Source organism: Anopheles darlingi, chromosome 3 (genome assembly GCF_943734745.1).
Source record: "Anopheles darlingi chromosome 3, idAnoDarlMG_H_01, whole genome shotgun sequence".
Taxonomy (NCBI): domain Eukaryota; kingdom Metazoa; phylum Arthropoda; class Insecta; order Diptera; family Culicidae; genus Anopheles; species Anopheles darlingi.
The window spans coordinates 29,659,899-29,675,938 of NC_064875.1; the positions used below are offsets into that span (position 1 = coordinate 29,659,899).

At 45.1% G+C, this 16,040-nt stretch overlaps 1 protein-coding gene across 2 annotated transcripts in view; it reads left to right on the forward strand.

Annotated features, from left to right (window-relative positions):
* LOC125954082 (uncharacterized) overlaps positions 1–16,040 on the forward strand; it is a 123,057-nt gene that overhangs the window by 25,042 nt on the left and 81,975 nt on the right. For both annotated transcript variants that reach the window (XM_049684083.1, XM_049684084.1), the window contains one exon: positions 4,425–4,548. The gene's annotated coding sequence lies outside the window, so the exon portion shown is untranslated. The remainder of the gene's footprint in view (positions 1–4,424; positions 4,549–16,040) is intronic.

Genomic DNA, 16,040 nt, shown 5'->3' on the forward strand with positions numbered 1-16,040 from the left:
CGTTCCGACAGAAGTCAAGTAATGGGCATATCGGCTCCCACGGATCCATTTTCAGTGCAATAATTACAGCCGGGCTCAAGCGGAGCGCCCATGGTCTCGATGGTCGGTTTTTTGGGGCGGGGACAGCCAGATAAAGACGCTACAAAAGTGCTACATCATCCGAATGATCCTTGTGGCGTGTGGATTCCCCCAACCCTCATTCCAAGAATACCATATAGAGGAAGATTGTACGCCACATTCCACACGGGGTCTGTATTCTTCCATAGGAAATGGATACCGGGGAAATGGAACCATTTGCCAAACGAACGGGGCAAGTCTCTGCAAATTGATACAAATGAATCATGTATTCTTGTAGCTCTTTGGTGAGTTCCATCGAGTGGAAGTACATTTGCTTCCAACGAAAGCGTAATTGTTGCCGATTGCGTATTCCCCGTCGGACGATCGTGCTATCTTTAGCTACAACGTCTGAGTTCACTGACTGTCGGAGCAATCATATTTATTAAGATCAGTTACTCCAACTCTATGTTCTTGGTCCAATTTCCAATTCATTCTGATATTCGTTTCGCTTTCGTACGCTTTGAGGCTTTTCATCCAATAGAAGGATATGACAAGGGCATCAAGAATTGAAATTAAATTTCAATGTTTCCTTTGTCATATTGCAATTGGCTTGACCAGGAAAATTCCGTCCGTTACTAAGTCTGCTCCCAGGCGCCAATCCTGTAAACAATGTCGTCGTCCTAGGGTCGTACCGTTTTTATACCGACCATTTCTTGTTATCCGCTCTTGACCGCATTTTCAATTTCGATTTCGAAGTTGTTTTTAACCCCGCTTTGAAGAGCGAAAAAACCCATCACAAGGACAAGCATTCCAAGGATCGTTGGACACCCAAAAACCGTTGGCCAGTGCCTGGCCGTCCTTGACACGAAAAACGCACAAAGATTGGAGACAAATTGTAATGTCGCCAAAGTGACAAGTGGAGTCTAATTGAAAATAAATACTCCACCATACTTGATGTCCGTTCCCTCTTGCCCGTTTGCGGTGAGCTCAGAAACCGCTGGACAAAAGCGAGTTTTGGCCGTCCAATGGCCAAAGTTCTTTATTTGCTCTGTTGAGAGACTAGAGACTGCATTGTTGACCGAAACCAATCCAATATCCGTTATGGATGGAAGATGGGAGACTAGACACGACACGAGAGCATGTCATCGCTGCCAACGACTGCCAACCCAATTCGCCATCAGTCTGCTGACAGGCCGTTAGGAGGTGGCGGTGTAGACGCAACATGTTTTACACCCCATTGAAATTTGGATGACAAACGATGAAGAGCGTCTGGTCCACCCTTCGAAAAGTTGGCTAACCACCACCACCACCAGTCAGGATGACCTACTTGAGAGCGGCCACTAAAATGAATCGGAAACCAAGCAGAGTGGGTAGCGCAAGTGAAACAGAATCTCCTTGCAATCCGGACACCGGGACACTAGACACTGGTGCTCCGTGGTGTAGTGAAGGATGGACATCCGTTTGATATTATAAACGTCCAATCGTCCAGCGGTCCAGGCGGGGTCTTGTGGCTCGAGACATAAAAAGATGAATCCCTACGACGGACATCCGAAGAAGCTCTTCACTTCCACTCCATGCACCCCGGTGCCAAGTGTTTTACTCCGATGGAAATGGCCCCAGCTTGCGCCAGGCTCGTGCATGCGAAGGAATAAAAATGATAAAACCATTCGTGTTATTGGCCGGATGGAGAATGTTATCACAGTAAAAATAAACATTCTCAACTCACTACGGACTACGGCAAAGAAGGTCCGTGCACTGTCCGCTACGAGCCCTAATGTTGTAGGAGATGTTGTTCTACAACCGGGTTATCAGACACCCTGGTTTCGAAATCCGACGGGTACCTAAGCGCGGTGGTGGACGCGCAATCGAAGTGTCTATACTTCGAACCGTGCTCTCTCTCTCTATGCTGACCAACAGAGGTGGGATTTACCCGTGCCATGCCGAAACCTTCATCGGAATTCAAGTCGAGGAGGAGGACACACGAAAAAGAAGCGGTTGGAAAATCGAACGTGCAGTTGGCGATTTCCCACGTTTGTCTTAGCGAAGGTTCCTATCGGGGTATCCTATTATCGATCCAGGCGCAATGGACGGTGAACAATGCGGCGGGTTTTCCGATCCGACGCAGCGCACGATCAAATAAACTCGATGATGTTATTTATATCCGCCGTTTAAACATTCAACATGACAGCTTTGTGTTCGGTTTCGATCGCAAATCGTTGCCTGCCTGCGAAGCACGTTTTATAATGCTACGTCTATGAACATTTTTTGGTGTGTGCTGCTTCTATGCAAATTGCATATCGCTTCAGTTTACCATTTAACATTTTTGTTTGAGATCACTTTAAGCGAGTTGCAGCCATTGAGTAAACCAATTCTAACAGCACCGCTACACGATGGAACCGCCGTTATTGTTTCATTTAATGGCTAAGCACCATGTCCATTATTGAGTGTCCATACCAGCGTACTCCCAGCGTGTTGACTGGACGTGTGATAAGCCCGGAGGTGAAATGAAACGTTCTACATAACCCGGATGATCTAATTAATAAATGATGCCTTCCGGTGAGCGCATCATAAAAGATGCAAACGTCAAGTCATGCAAATAACCACTGTTTACATGGTGCAATGGTCTGCTTTGCAACAAGGATGTTGCAAAAAATGTCGACTAGCTTTCCATTTTTAATGCTTATTTAATTAGATTTGGACCTATCAGCTTTATGTGAGTCTCTCTCTCTCTCACGTTTTTTGTTTATCTCCGTTTTTTGTTTATCTAACCATATTGTTGAAAACGATTGCGTTTTATGCCGTTGCATAATGATGTTTATTCAACGAGTGATAACGAAGCATTTGTGCGTAAGAGAAAAAGTTTACGGGCTTCCGGGGTACGGTCCCTTTTGCTGCTGATAGCCGTAGCCATAACTTTGTCATCTTTATAGTTCACCATCCTGTCACGGGCAGCGTCATTGAGCATTGAGCCGTTTTCTCTCCCCTTCTTTTAGTAAACCGTTATGCAAGAATCGCCTCCATAGAATGCGCTAGTTTATTGTATAAGGTTAAACCTGCTGCAAATAGCATCGCTTCAAAGGAATGGCTTGCGTTAAGCGTCTTTAAATGTTCTAAAGATACTTTCACAAATAAGTCTTCGCTTGCTTTTCGACTTCCTACGTGTTTTTGATATTCAACAATACTCGCAGCAGGCTTGGTGAACAATGAAGCTTTCTCAGTTACTTGGGAATACAGTTTCGCTCACTTTCAACTGGTGTGCCGGCTGTTGCGTTGCCTCGTCGCTAGTTTACGGCAGCAACATTTCGCTGTCGCTCTGTCGCTGGTGCCGGCGGGACGAACCCCTTGCTCGACTCTAGAAAATCCGAGCCAAGAACTCGGGCCGTTTGCAACGACCTGTAAGCCGCACCCCAGACTGACTGTTGCAAAGTTCTTCCTGTCTGCTTTGCCAGTGAGTTTATCTTAAGTTTGTCATCGCCACCTTCCCTCGTTAGGGATAAGAAGCGTAATATCGGCGTAAGCGCCAGAACTCATTAGGATAATAAGCACCTTCTTAACTCTTGATTTTCGTGTGATACTGCGAGAGGCTTCCTTACAAAAGTGCTCATCCCCTTTGGCGTTCGCCCTGCCCTGATGCGAAGGCCACTTCGGGGAGGGGCTTGGTTTTCCAGTGAATAAAGCTTCTGCTGGCTGGCTGGCTGGCTGGCTGGCTATGTAAGGGCGATGACGATGACTTCAGTCTAGAACCGGCGCACGGCGAAAGAAGGCAAATCTTGTAAAGCTAGGCGAGAATGAAAATCGATGGACGTGAGCGTGAGCGAGCTTAGAGGTATCGGGCCGGAGTCCTATAGAGCTTCTGTGAGGAGCGGGCCGGAGTGATGGTATAAGCTCATCATGACCTTTATGGTTAAGGATTTTGGAGGATCGGAAGTGGAACAGAGCTGCCAAATATCCCTTATTGCTCGAGATAACGGTGAAACCGAGGAAGAAATGAAGATCTGTGAATTGAAATTCAATTTTTGAAGCCGATTCCACGAGCAGAAGAATTCAGAATTTCTATTTAGGCGAACCCCCTTCACATAGTTTCTTGTTTGAAGCTTGTCTTTTTTGCCACATTTGAATATCTTTAATCAATTCCGTACACTTCCTTTCTTTAGTAGATTCCTTAAATATGGTCTAAAATAAAAGCACTAAGAAAAAGTACAGAAAAGAGAGAATATATATTCTCTTTCTCACGAAAGCAAAGCAAATGTCGTTTATTGGAAGAAGCATAATTGCGCCTTTTATCTTTCTGATAACGCGTCGAATTGCCATCATTTACAACAACACAATTATTAATGCTTTTCCTCTTCCCTGTCTCTTTCCATTAGGCACCTTCCTGTCGTAGTCTCCAGTTTACGAGCGCCCGCATATCGACATTGTGCATCTGCTAATCATTCGACCAAATTGGCACCGTTTGGGCTGTAGGACAGTACCTGATACCCCCGCCGATAGGTAGGTCCAGCAATCTTAATGGCAATCGCGTACAAGAAAAATGTCCTCGACCACTGCTACTGCTACTGTTGCTCCAGTTGTCCGTTTTGCCACTTCTTTAGCTACTTCGTAGGCGCGATTGATTACATGGCAGAAGCCCTACTGCTGCTGCTGCTGCTGCTGTTGCCGACTCATGTTTCATGGGGTGTCCGATCTTAATAGGCGCTACCAATTCCAACGCCATTTAAAATGGAGCCCCATGCTTAACGACCAGGCCAGCTTGGATGGTTCACTTCGGTTCACTCGCCACAATGCACGCTGGCAGCGTGGTTCTCGGACCATGGGGCCGGTAGACGGACGCCACGGCCGGAAGTTGTTAAACTTTATTGACCATCAACATCAACATCATCATCAACACCACCACCACCACCACCACCACCAGCATGTACAACGGCTCTAAAATAGCCGCTATACCAATTTTCATTCCCGAAACAATAATAAAACATCCATTAATTTCCGGCTTCCGGTTTTTATCAACTTTCAACATCCGGCAGCGACCTGTAGGGCGGTGGTGGTGACGACGTTTTGGGGGCCGACAGACCGCACCACTGTCGGCGGTGCTAATGTGCGTTATCACTGCACTGCCCGCTGGTCATAGCGCTGGTCGATGGCTTCCGATAACGTCCGATGCGTAGCTTATCGTGTTTTCCTTTTCCAGTGGTTTCCCTGTTTTTCCATTTGTGCTTTGCACGTTGATGAGCTTTATGCGATGCCGATTGTCCCTTCAATTCTCGACCTCGAGAACTGTACATAATTAGGAGAAAATGTTACGCTCATTTCCGTAAGTCTTGTTCTACCGTTAGAATATCCATTACAAGCAGTTGAAAGAAGAAGTCAGTAACATCGTAACATTCTACTTTGAAGTTTGACATTGCACCATACGGTGGAAATGCTAGTGTCGAGAATGAAATTACCATTTCAATTCGAAATCCAGCTAATAAGCAGCTTAACACCGTTGGCATAATTGGTTGTTGGTCTCGCTGTACCGCTCGGTACCGTCAGTTTCCGCTGACAAGAACCACATATACGCACACACACACACACATGGAATCCCTAGCAACCATTTAGTGTTTCCTACCCCAACCGAGCTCATTAAAATTCCTCTACTCCTGAATCGTGAATCAGGACGCCCCGTAGCGAAGGAATGGGGATAACCATCAAAGAAGTAGCTCCCGTAGCTTCGGTGTTACGGCTCATCCATCAGCTGTTCAGGCGGCTGTTGAGCACAGCCATGTCAGGGTTAACTGTGTTACATCAGAGATAGCGTAGACTCGTTGATAGAACTCTTGGCGGTAGTAGGGGGGGAAGCCACCATTCGCGAACAAGGGATTCCATGTGGATAACGACCTATAGGTCGTGCAGTAGTGGCGCCCAACAAACCACCATAAGACATACCACCAGAGAATCACGTTCCTGGGCAGAAGAGAATCAGCTTTCATCATGTCGTATGTGGTAGACACGGGCAGGGCCTACGGAACCTCAACGTTCGCATTCCTTCTTCACCAGCATTGTGAGGTCACGTCCTGCGCCGCGCGGTGACGCTCTTTCGCATGTAATCTGTTCTATTCCGTTGCGCAAAAACCATGCACACATCAACACGGACAAGCGCGGGCGCGCGCTCGCTCACACAAGATGGATGGATATGTTGGGTGCGTGTTTGATTTATTTATCCTACAGTGCGCACCGGCTGCCACACCGTGCCTGACTGCTGCTGATGCCCCGCATCCCATCCTGATTTAAACAACGACAACCTAATATGACACACGGCAAACGACCTTAAACAAGGCATCAGCTAGCGCAACCAAAAAACAAAACAACGAAAAACGTGCGGAGAAAAATGGGAACCGTTTCACTACTGCAGCAGCGGCCGAAACACACGCACCATCTTGGCTACTCGGTACTTGGTTGTGTGTTCTGCGAAAGGGACACGACGGAGACGACGGGCAAAATACCTCAATCACCAGACGTGACCGAAGACACATTTCATTCTCACCAACGCCAAAATGCCAACGGGAACGATTGACAATCCTCCAGCTGTCACTTTGAAGCTCGCAATGATTCGTGGCGTCTGTGTGAGCAGGCGGCAGCGCCTACTACTACGGGGTCCGGCCGGTCGGTCGGTCGGAGAGAGAGAAAGCGCGAAAGAAAGAATCGCCTGCTAGACCAAGTTCCTTGAAGGAGCAGTACCACACCAGTAGCAGCAGCATCCGGTGAAGTAGGATCCGGAGTGGCTTCAACTTTGCAGACATCCACACTCACACTCGCACTCACATTGATTACGTCCGCTGTCACTTATTACAGATGGTGTCTGCCGAGAGTACTACCTTCTATACTCTTTTCCATATTTTTGCGATTGACAGTTCGCGGTTGCAGTTCTGTGTTACCGGTGCTCCAAAATCACCAACAGCGACTACCACGTTTAGTCATCTTTTGTTTGCAAAAAAACGACAGAAAGAAGAAAGCTAGAACAGGCTGTTTACGCCCCTGGCCTGGCAGGCATTGTTGTGCGGAGTACAATTGAAATCTGTCTTACCGTGTCGGCGTGTTGTTCGGCGTGGCGTGGCAAACCGTGGCATTGCATCATCTGTCAACTGTCAGGGATGAGTACGTGCAGGCGGTAAAAAGGTTACGCCGGCCGGAACCATGATCATCAAGAGTGCAGACGAGCGCGTGTACGCGTATATAGCAGCCAAAGCAGTCAAGCAGCGAAACATTAATTGGGGCTATGGAGAAGGTGAAGTTCCCGGGGATGTTCACGGGGCGAATTTGAGATTGCCCTAACCTTACTGGACGCCCTAGGTCATCGTTGGTGGTCTCGTAGGAGGCAGTGATTGATCCATCACAGGAGAGCATTACCGTCGTGGTACTGTTGTCCACTGTTCCTTCAGTTCCGGTCAGGACCAGGTTACTTTGTTCGTTGCGGCGGGTCCCGTTCTTAGTAATCTCACATGATGGATGGACCGTGGACGGTCGCTTGGATGACGCTTTTCTGATCAACCGCAGCAGTCACTTAACCGCAGCGGTCCAGCCAGCGGTGCTCGAAGCTTGTCAGTCAGTTGCGCCAAGTGTGCCGCCCCTGGTTGGACGTTGGTCTGCCAATTACACCCTTGTGTGTTGGCCACCCAACCCCCTGTTCACTTGCTCCCCCCCCCCCCCCCTAACGTACGCATAATGAATATAAATGAAAAATATCGACCCGTGAGGGAAAAGGTGTAAGATTAAGTGCCGCACCGCACCGAAACGCCATCGTGAACGTGGACGGACGTTGGCCGGACGTAATCCCGTACCGGTCAAGACCGGTCAGGTACGGGCACACCACGGGAGTCCACACGGTCTGCTGGAAAGCAGAATGGTGATGGAGCCAAACAAAACGGGGAAATCTAATTAAATCAATTCCCGGCCACGTTTGGCGCAACTCGCCAGCCAGCCAAGGTCGGAAAGGCTTGACAGCCGTCCGGATGCACGAGGATCCAAACTCAAATCAGAAGTGGCCACTAGGCAGCTCTGTGCTGCCAGGGGATGCTACTTCCTTAGGACTCCTTTCCTACTACATGGGTTTGGTCTGGTAAATTAATTAGGAAAGTTGGTTGGACACACTAGCAACTCTTATCGAGGTCTACACGAGGACGGATCGGGACTGACTTGCTTCCCCTGTCCTGTCTGACTGATTGCGTGCGGATTGTCTAAAATTCTAGCAAAATCGAGGGCAAGAAAGTGAAATGCAACTACCACTGTTGTCAGTCACGATTGTTGATCTTCTAGAAACCACCACGGAGATGTCTATCACTTGTTCTAACGATCCGTATTACGCTTCTTCACTATTTCATTCACCTATCAACTGTTCATGTACGGATAATCACGTCAAATGGTGATGGTGTAATCTCGGAGCTGCCCTATAATCCCCGATTGCAAACAAGTCCATCGAAAATATGTAAATCCTTGCAGCGCAGCAACGCAAAACGTAAACTAAAACCATAAAAAGTTAATGAGAACAGTTGTCAACAACTGTGTGCTGTGGTTTCGGAAACACACACACACACAAGGCCCTGGGAACAAAATCTCCATACGAGCTTAATCTTTGATTCGGTTCCCCAGGAACCGGGGCGACATTCCGACACGGCGACGCACCCCGCGTCGTTCGTGTCCCTAAGCCACGTCTCTTACCTTGTGCGGAGAGGTACCATACTACACGTGCTCGGTTCACAACTAATCTTCCGGGAAAATCCACTTTGCCCTTCCGGGCACGAACCGAACCGATGCAATAAGCGTATAAAAGTTTCGCTTATGTGGCGCAAAATTGCCATAAAATTTTATTTCGCACTGCTGTGTGTGCGCCTTACCTAGCCTTACGCCACGGCAGTTCCATCTCGGGGTATCGAGAGCCTAGAACAGAGCAGCGCCGATGAAGTTCCTGTGTTCCGGTGCCTCAATTGAGTCATTCTTTCTCGACCTCGTACAGAAGTCCCGTGGATGCTGGTTGTGGCCGAGAACAGTTGTACACTTGTCGTCGTTGCCGTCGTCGTCGTCGTTGTCCTCGTTCGATGCACAGCAGCTTTAATTCATCGAGCAATCGACCAATGTAGCGCAACCGATTGGTGGAAAGGGAAAACTTTTTAAGCCATTGCAACACGCGATCCACGCTCTCCGAACTCTACGGAGGAAACTATAGCAGGACGACCGGAAGCACGACCGAATTCGAGCACTTTACGGTACATGAATGATCAAGTAGCTCGGGGAAAGCGGCTCAGCAGCTCAAAAGGGGGACAATTGGGAACTTTGGTTCTATTTTTGACAATCGTACCGCTCAAACTTTGGCGTTGGCGGTCATGATATGTTTGCAGCCACAGTGGCCAGAGGGTGTAGCAGTGTGCAGTGTGTGATTTACATTTCTCTGTCAGGCTGGTAAGTTAACAATTCATGAAGATTTGAGAATCTTGGACTTTTCTATTCCAAGTTTTTGGACGTATAATTGCGGCTAAGGTTATTTTCAGGCCACTCAATGTCCATTCGGACACTTGAAAGAATTTTTTTTGGAATGGAAAAGTAATTAGAGCTGAAAGTAACACAACTTCTAAAATACCAACAGTGGGTTAAGTGGTACTTTCCACAACGCAAAGTTCTCTATCATTTGGTTTGCTATAAAAATAAAAGCATACCAAGGAACAGCATCAACATTACCGACTTCCAAGCCCATTTCATTGCACAATCAAATATGCGAAAGCCATTCCAAGCTAGGGAAGAAAATGGCAGAGTCAATCCACTTTTAAATAGATACGGTCAATTCGAATGCCACACTAGTTTACTTAAAACTTTTCCTCTTGAGAAACTTTTCTTATGCACACACATACACACAGATATATCCTTGTTGTATGCTCGGCCACACATGGATACGTGTTGGATGAAATCGGTATTTGAACCCTGTAACCAGAGAGAAGAGACCAGCGAGAGAGAGAGAGAGTGTGTGTCAAGTTAGATGAATTGAAGTTACTAAGCAAACGGGACGAAGTGGAAGTGCTGTTTGATTACCGTCGTAATGGAGTACTTCGCCGCCAGCAAATCTGACCTTCGCAGCAGGTCAAGTAGAACTGACTCAAATGTCTGGCGAAATGCAGAGATGAACTTTCACGCACAAATACTTCGCATCCCTTCTTCGCACCAGCAGCATCCGGTCTCTGCTTGGAAATCAGACGTATTTGTATTTCATTTAATACCCTTTCGAAAGTTGGTAGCTATTTTCCTCAGTATAATTAATAAATTTATTTATCACATTTATTATTACATTTGATCAATTATTGATTTAATAACAACAAAATTACTTAAACAGAAAACATGCGCATCTACTAATACAGGGACATTAGGAGAGGAACTTTGTGCGATTCCCCTTGCCAGTTGTTGGCTTACAGTTTAGGCGTCCGTGGGGAGTATGATAAACTTTTGCCTTTTGCCACATTCATTATGAACCGGCGAAACCACTTCAGAAATGTTATTCCACAAACAAAACATTTATCCCCACTAGAAGCCAACCGCTATGCATAATTAAATCCTTACATGGGCTCAATTCTTCTACAGCAAAGTTGGTAAGCGAACACACACACACATTCATCGATGGTGAAAACTTTATCATCTAGCACATTCCAGCCAACTTCCACAATTAGAAGAGGCCAGACGTACCGCTAGAGGTATGTTTGGTAGGCCTACGTAAATATCGGGATCTTTGCCTTGAAGGGTTGTGTAGCTGGCAAGTGGACTTCGTAGTGGACTGCGCGAGTCAGCCAGTTTTCCATAATCCTTTGTTTTCTGATGCTGTTTGCAACCCGGTGCTTGCATACATTGGATTATGCTCATAAAATATGTAATCGGATACGGCGTGTTAAACAGAAGATTATGTAGATATGCGATGCCTACCGATGGCTACCGTTAAATACGATAATCTCGTTGAAATATATTACGATGCAGTTTAATCATTGGTTTACTACTAAAATCAATATGCAGCATCAGAAGATCAGTAATATCAGTATCAGTATTTGAAGCGCTAGCAACGTTATGAAAGGTAGATATCGATCATGATGATTCGTATGGTTCACGTCAATGTTGGAGGCTGACTGAATAAATTGCTCCATTTACTCATTTATTTACTCCAAACAAAATACAAACAGCTGGCACGTGGATGCTGTTCGATGCGGATTGTCCCATTTCCCAAAAACCGTTGAACAGCTTGCATGGCGAGTTTTCCAACAGGAACACACTATTTAAATTTTCCATTCACGCACCGAAAACGCACGAGCAAAATGCCGAATTCTGATTAAACTATCAAACAATTGATTTCCAATTACAGTCCGATGGGTAAACGTAGTGTACCACTACCATTTTTACTCTTTGCCAGGTCCATAATTGTGCCAGCACAATTTCCACGATGTGCGCGCATCGTGCCGGCTCCAACATGTCACCATCAATTTCGTCCATTCAAAACAGCGGAAAAACCTTATCCCTCGGGCAATAATTTAACGGAATGGCCCGAAGTACATTGCACAACCCCGGGAAAAAACAGACCGATTCTATTAACCTCGAGCTCAATCGATATGTCAAAGAGAGAGAAAGGAAGAGAGCGCACGAAAATGCCTTTGGTTATTCGTCATTTGCCATCATGTTTGATTAAGATTGATTGGAAAAAAGGTTCCACTGAAGTCCGCAGATGGTCATAGCCACAGCTCAAATTTGTTCATTGTGTATGCGAGAGAAAAAGAGAACGAAAACTCCGATAGATTACACGGATCATTGTCAGCGACAAAAGTTTACACAAATTGATCCCCAAATTGCTTGCAGTTCCCGTGGCTTCCCTTTTTTGAAGTGCCTCGAAATTGAAAACAGATTAGCTCGACTTAAAATAGAAACACAATCGATTGAAGTGACAATTGTTGGGGTTTCTTTTTTTTGCGGTAGGGAGTAATGACTTGTGCAAATTCCTCTCTCCAGAATCATTTTTGTGGTAGAGCAACATCGACGTTGAAAATTGCTGCATTGCTCTCCTCTATTGACGACGCTTTTCCACCATTTTACATTTCCAGCACATTTCATGCGAAATACCGCCTGGATGCAGTAAAGAGCTTCGTGGCTTCGTCGCAACATTTCAGCTTCAACAGCTTAAAAAGAAAAAGCTCCGAGCAATCGATGGTAGCACTCTCGCGACCATCAAACATTCCATAAATTATGTTAATAAATCTCCTACTCCTATCGCCCCCCCACGCCACCACTTACAATCAAAAGAGGAAATTCGGACAGCAGCAGCACAACTTCATCATACCATCCGCTTTGTGTCTGGTATGAGCGGATGGAAAAAAAAGCCAAAAAAAAGAAGGAAATTTCGGAACCATTCGGAACATCATCGACCGGAATGCACACAGCCAATCCGGATCCCCCTTTCCACCTCATGGTCATGCACCGGATGTTCTCGAGTGGCCCATTCTTGGCTTGGCACTTTTGGTGCTTTGGTTTTAAATGTCCCCACGCGAAAGGCCACGCGCGCCATGGACGCCAAATCCGCGCAAACGGCAAACCCTTTTTCCAATGGCCTTCCCTTTTTCGGCTCTATTTCGGTTCTGGCAAACACCCGGCGCACTGCCGGACACTGGCGCATCGCGAGAGGGGGTTGTATCTCTATTTCTCCGTTTCCGGAATATTTTACGAAAGCAGCAAAAGTTGTCGCCATTTCCTGGCACACCACCACCCACCCGGTGGTCCTCTATCCCTGTCTCTCTCTCTCTCTCTTTGCGCTATGGGGATGCGACGAAACATATCCCAGACCACCCCCCCTGGCCACCTGCCGGGGACGGAAATCGCGCCAAACGCCAGACGACATAAATGACGTCGATAAAAGTGTGAAAATGTTTGCTCCCATGAATATTATAGCCATCCCAGGCGCCCCCACGGGTGGTCCCATAATTCGAGGACTAGAGTGGGAAGTAGAGAGTGGAGGCGAGAAAGCGAGCGGCCGATGCACGGCCCCCGATGCTTTCCGTCATCGTCATCGTCCGAAATGTACCGACCGACTGGCTGCTGGGAATCGCGGGGAAGAGGAGCTCAGGAGTCAGGGGCCAGTTTACTGCAATGACTTTATGCAGAGGAATAAAACCCAGGACCGCGTGTATGTGTGTATGCGTTGTGTGTGGTTTTTGGTGTATAAAAAGCTTCGCAGTGAACCAAACTAAAGGCTTCTCCCTCCATCGAAAAAAAAAACGGAACGGAAGCTTAAAGTCAAGCGGCCACTGTTGGTATTTCCGCCTGGACCCATCTGGGGGTTTGGATTTTCTCCATTATTCTCATCCGTGACGTGTCCGACGGCTATGAGCGATGTATAGTGCGATCATGCAGAGCAACGCACACACACACGTACACCACATAATACCAAACACGTGTTGGGTCACCAACAATAGTGAGCTAGTGAGGATCCTATAAAGACCTTTGTGATTATCTCGCAGATCGTAAAAAGGGCATTGAAGGCATAGATTAGTAAATTCGATTATAGCTCATCTATGAGATATTGTGCTTTATTTTTATGTCTGTATGTTATATTAAATGACAAGTGTTGAAGAATAGTTGGTCGTAATTTGATGATTATTAGCTAACGCACTCTTGACGGTGTCCCTTATATTCCTGTACTGAATTATTAGAATGAAAAATAAAACGATACTTTTGGGTCAGATTTGAAGTTTTCCTAGATGATTTGATATTCTTCGATTTTTCCCTTTTCTTTTCATTCTTCAATCTTTTATTTTTTGGTAATATTTTGAACCCCTGCAAATGGTGTGCCAATAAAATGTTAAATTTTAGAAAAGCTTAGTCTAGCACCGACTTGAAAATCGAAGTTTACTCCGCGTCAATGAAAGATGCACTCATGCGTGAAGGACTATTTTTCATAAATCAATATCTTTATTAGTTTTAAATCAAACAATTTAACCATTCAATCAATCTAATCGAACAATTTCATTCAGTAAATATAACTAAATAAGTAAATAAGTAAATATTCACCACTTATAATAAGTTCATAGAAGTGGAAACCTTTTTCTAATAAACTGATGTCGCCTATTATGTTTTAATAACCCTTATTCCGGGCGTCTGCGTCTTGCTGATAATTCATATAATAAGCTTCCTGTTTCAACATCACGAACGTTGCAAAATGCACTTTGTAATTGCAGTTTACGCTCTCTACCGAAGTACCAAGTACATGTGTCGTTCTTTCAACAAGATATACACTGAACGCTCTGAACCCATTCTGCAGCTCCCCTCTATTAAGATAGCATAAAGCGTGAGAACAAAGGACACTTCGGGAAGCTAAGCGCAATGTGTGAAGTGGCGCATTCTCTAACGGCGTGGTATTTTTGATTCTCTTGACAAATATAATAAAGCTCTTTAAAATTAAAAATAGTTGAGCACTTCTATTATCCTTCGTTCGCTGCTACCAGAGCGGCGCTATGGTTTGCAATAACAATGTACTGAACAAAAGATTTTTTGCGATAAGAACTATGTAGCTTTGGAGTATCTTTAAGCTAACAAACATTTGATTATAGAATAGAATGGAAGGGCTAGCGAGACAAAGTACAGAATAACTATTTCTTTAATATAAGAGATTGGAACTTCAAAGTATAATCCAAAATAGTATTATCCCTTCTTTAAAGAAAAGAAAAACGAATCGCGTTGGATTCCATCGCGTTCTATACATGCAATTAATAGAATAACGTCACGGTCAATGATTGCTGCGGGAGTTTAATGAACATTCTTTCTGGAGACATCGCGTCGGCAACCGTACGAGATACCTTTCTATGAGACACCATACGGTTGCCCTGGAATCTAAATCGAACGGAAATCCATTATGGCATGAGGGCCATGCACTTCATTTCTCCGGGTTCGCAACCCCCTTGGTGTGGGCAGCCCTGAGCGCTGCTGATTGCTCTTCGTGGTTTAATTATTTGTGACCATCGCCTTCTCGCTATCCACCAGCGACAGAAAAGATGTGCTGCCGCTGCCGTGTTGTCACAATCGATATGAAGCTCAAGGGGCTTAGTTTTGTTTGGTACAAGCACGTTGCACTTTGTTCTATCGCTGTTTGTCTCTTAATTGCATGCCACGTGCCCGTTGTTGAAGTGACAATCAATGAATTTCAGCACTTGGAGAAGCGTATTTTGATCAAATTGAATTTCCATTTTAGCCAGGAGGGAGCCATTTTCTATTTTCAACACCCCGTATTTACAGATAGCTTATATTTTGTCGCTTTGCATAAGAAGGACATGCATAAGGAATAATAATACTCTAGTTTTTGTTGTAGATAACTTTAGTGCTCGATAACAAAAAAAGTATTCAACCAAATATTCAAAAGTATGGCAATTCTACCAACTAGTATACATCTAATTATTAAACGCAGCTGCCATGATATTTTGCATTTTTTTTAAACCATTTGTGGTATATTAAATTCCATTGTGTGAGTTACAACTTGAAAATGAACAATAAATCAGCTATCTATCATTTAACTATGAAAAATTTGGCCGTTTGAAGTGATTAATAGACCGTAAATAAACAGAGCCATAACAAAAATTTGGTCAATGATAGTTAAAGCAAATCTAATTAGAAAACAAATAATCCGAATCAGGCACCAAATGTCTCTATTTTGCACATTGCCTTAGGGGATGAAAAATTATAATCGGAAAAGTCTGTACGAATAATTTATTTCAGTTTATGGTCAATAAGAAACAAGGCTTGTATGTAAAAGTATGAAGAAACACCCAAAAGACCCCAATTTGTGTCGATCTTCGATGTTCCACGAAATACGAAAATCGTGTGGTAGCTTAGGATTAGGTCAAATGTTTTAGCAAAATGAAATGACAATGAAAGGATGCAAATTGCATGCACATTCTATTGCTAATAAAATTGCTTAGATATTCCTTTTGCTAATATGACTATAA